Raw genomic sequence first — 4,091 nt, 5'->3', positions numbered from 1 at the left:
ACCGTCTCTGCTGCAGGGGGATTACTGCCGGTATTTAATAAACTAAAAAAAGATGTTTTGTCTTTTTTTTGGGGGGGGGGGGGGGGCTTATAGTCAGCACCCCCAACTATGATCATGTTCCCGTGGCTATTCTATGCTATAGGGGTGGGCCTGAATATAAATACGATATTCGGCAAGTACAAATAGTGTTTTTTTTTTTTTTTACGAATATTTATTTCATACAAATATTTTAAAAATTATTTGTTTTCAGGAAGAAAAAAAACATGTCAAATACCAGCATGCAGGTCAGTTACATTGCTATCTCAGGAATGGCAAAGACAGTGTTGATCATGTATGCACACCAGAGTGCTGGCTCATTCAATGCTGCAGCCAAAGATGCTGCTGTGGAGGTTTTAACTGCTCAGAGCTGCATGGTGGAAGTTTCTGACCTTTATGCCATGAAGTTTGAAGCCACTGCTACTGCACTGGACATCACCGGAGAAATTAAGAATGCTGAACACTTCCGTTACGCACAGGAGACAAAATTGGCATGGGAGGCAGGAAAACTGTCTGCTTACATCACTGAAGAATAATGTAAACTAATGATGGCAGACTTAATCATCTTTCATTTCCCCATGTACTGGTTCACTGTTCCTGCAATCAGGGCTGGATTGAGCGGGTGCTCACACTGGGCTTTGTCTACTCACAAGAGAAGTAATACACCCAGGGCATCTTCAAGGACAAGAGAGCCATGCTGTCCTTCACCGCTTGGTCTCATGAGCCCATGTTCAGTGCAAATGGCATTATGATGCACATTTCCTTATTTGGACATCACTCTGACACACGCAAAGTGCTCTCAAGGGACTCTCGATAACCTGTTGTTCCGCTTCTTCTTTCCACAAAGTTAGGTTGTAAAAAATAGGCAATAAATGAAGTAGCAAAGCAATAATCACCTTTGAAGTTCTTCCCTTTATGTTCAGTCTGGTCACCAGAATAAAATGTTGGCATTGTACGTTTCTGCAAACTACAGAAATGTTGAATATCTACATTTAAACATGTGTAATACGTAGCATATTAACATGTCAACAAAACATATCATCTCAACATTTCTACAAGATGTAGCATATCAACATTTCCAAAATACGTATCATCTCAATATTTCTAAAGTGACGTAGTTCACATGCGATCTATATGAGCTGACTTTCCTATTAGGTGGAGGGGTCGGTGAATGGTTGGTAAGTTTCTTGGCAGCAAGTTGGAAATCAGCAGAGATACGGTTTGAGACCACCTCGAAACCAATGCCCGCTCCCTGTTTCAACCGACAAAAGTGGGTGGGTGTTTTTGGAGAGACATCAGTACATTTGCGGCTGTTTTTTCTAGCGAGAAAACCAGGTGTTTTCAGTGAGACATCGGGACATTTATTTTATTTTTTATTTTATTTGAACCCAAACCATAATCTTTCCCTAACCCTAACCAAGTGGTCTTTGTGCCTAAACCTAACCAGACCTTAACCACAGCGTTGTCACACCATAAAACATAATATGCTACGTTTGTAGAAATGTTTGATATATATACAGAGTGGGGGTATTTGAATGTCAAATACATTCAAATTCTGTATTTGAAATGTGTGATTATATTATGTTCATAACATATGTGCATATGGCAATACATTACATGAATAAAGTTTCATTTAGTTTAACAAAAAAAAAGAAAAGAAAATGATCTGACAATCTGTGATGAAAGAGGAACAGGGGGGTCTGTATAGCCTCTCTCCAAAACTGAGTTCAAACAAATATACACTGCATTATTTTGTTTTTCCATTTTTTGTGCAAATTAAAAAAACAAAACAACAACAACAGAAATTCACATGCTTTTCCAGTTTTCATCTTCAAATTGGCAACTGGAATAGAAATTAAACCAAAACCAGAAAACAACTTGTTTTTCACTTTTATTGTTATATCTATATTATCTGCCCCTACTGCATCTCAAAACATTGTCATTGGCTGTGCTTGCTATAGCATAGTAGAACGCATAGTAGGGATGTGCAGAGAGCCCAGTATTTGTATTTGTATCTGTATTTGTTGAGGCAGCAAAATTACTTGTATTTAAATAAAAGTAGAAAGAGGCTTAAAAATATTACGCTTTTAATTTTAGAAAATTAAAGTGTTACAATAAGTGTTCATGTATAAACTACCTTACAAAGAAAAACCCACACTGGGTCTCGAACCGTAGTCTCCCAGATCATAGATGTCTGCACTGATTACAAAGCTAAAATTTTACTCATCGCCTTATTGCAGACAGACCTCTACCTATTGTTACTGTGCAACATGTAGAGAAGAACTTCAAAGGTGATTCTTGCTTTGCACTTTTCATTTATTGCTTATTTTTTAAAACCTAACTTTGTAGAAAGGAGAAGGGGAACAACAGGTTATGGAGAGTCCCTTGTGAGCACTTCGCTTGTGTCAGTAGCTCAGCTTTATCTCTGGGGAACACCCCCAACTCCGGGAGTGATGTCCAAATAAGGAAATGTGCGTCATGTAGCAGGTGGATGTGACTCCACTCAATGAGACCTGTTGATAGACGTAACAGCGGAGCAGAGGAGAGAGACTGAGATAGCGATGTAACTGACCTGTGCGCTGGTATTTGACATGTTTGAAGACCTCTATAATTCCAAAACAAATAATTAAAAAAATATTTGTATGGAATATATCTTCATAAAAAAACCTACTATTTGTGCTTTGCTAAATAATGTATTTGTATCAGGCACACCTCTAGCAGGTACATATGGGCACAATAGCTCACAAATGTCTATTTGAACAATAATAAAAATACATGCAACGCCGACATAAATATTATGTAGTCCTGCTACATATAGATGTCAATATATGTGCACAAACAGATACAGGATTAAAATATTTGTCCATATATGAAAATATACTGTATATAATCCATTATAGAATAATGTGAATTATGTGTTCATATAGAACAGGGGAGGTTTTGTTCACTGGATTATTCATAGTAACTGGAAGACTCAGTCACAGGCTGCAAAGGTTCAGATGAGCACATTAACCTGAATTAGAGCTTAATCACAGTCACTCTGAGCTTAGAAATGTAGCCCCCGTCCCAGTGGAGCTGCTCTGTCTCCGGCTTTCATTTGAATTTCTATGTAAAAAATAATATTACATAACACATTGCAGCTGAAACAAGACTTTAAACATCTGAGGACACTAGATGTGCATAGTTCACCGGTTAAAAGCTGTAGGAAAGAAACTCATCAAATCATCTGATATTTCTCTTCTCATAAAAGTAAATTTGTGTAGCCATGGTAACTGCAGGCGGAAATGAGAGACAATGAATTGAGCAAGCAGGAGGGAATAAGGCCTGATCTGTTTTCAGCATATTGCGTGGGGAGTTTGCTGTGTTTGGATGAACAATGTGCAGATGTTTCTCAGCCTGTATCAGTTTCATTGTGTGGGCTGCTGCATGTAGAACAAGTGCGCTGCTCTGTGCCAATCTGACTTCGAAAAAAAAAAACACACACCAGGCTCATTTTGTTTGGCTGATTGGATTCCCCCCAGTGTCTAATTCACTGCCACTGTCGCCTCGACACATCAGACAAGTTTGATCAAGTTTTGATGTGATCCGCCGATTTCAATATTTGCCCAATGACTACGGTCGTTTCTCTCCCCTGAACGGCGCTCGGCAAAGCTCGCTGTTGTCTCAATTTAATTGCTTCGAAAATCAAAGCAGGCACAGAGAAAAGGACGAGTTTGAAAGTTGAAAAAAGAAAAGAAGCTTCGAGGGACGCTCTGCCTGTGATCCCGGGCTTGTAATTGTTTCAGACTTTTTGGCTGAGAAATCGGAGGAGGCTCCCATTCTTTCAGTGATGTTTTTCGGGGAAATCAGTGAGGGCTGCAGATAGGATTCTTTGGCATCTTTCTTTCTCCCTCTATTGTTAATTCATTCTAGATCCTCGGGCTGAATCTCGTTGTTTTAGGATTTTAATGCCTCTCCACCCACTGTTCATTAGACTTACCAGCACACAGTGGCATTAATCTGCTTTTTGTGAATAATGAAGACCTCTATAATACTCTCTGTGCTCTCACTGTACA

General features: G+C 39.0%; 1 pseudogene; it reads left to right on the top strand.

Annotated features, from left to right (window-relative positions):
* The first annotated feature begins 308 nt into the window (after positions 1-308).
* Positions 309-799, top strand: LOC121902392 (annotated as a pseudogene).
* Positions 800-4,091: the final 3,292 nt, after the last annotated feature.

Source organism: Thunnus maccoyii, chromosome 8 (assembly GCF_910596095.1).
Source record: "Thunnus maccoyii chromosome 8, fThuMac1.1, whole genome shotgun sequence".
Taxonomy (NCBI): Eukaryota; Metazoa; Chordata; class Actinopteri; order Scombriformes; family Scombridae; genus Thunnus; species Thunnus maccoyii.
The sequence above is the reverse complement of the archived record's forward strand: the minus strand, read 5'-3'. Positions and strand labels throughout refer to the sequence as shown.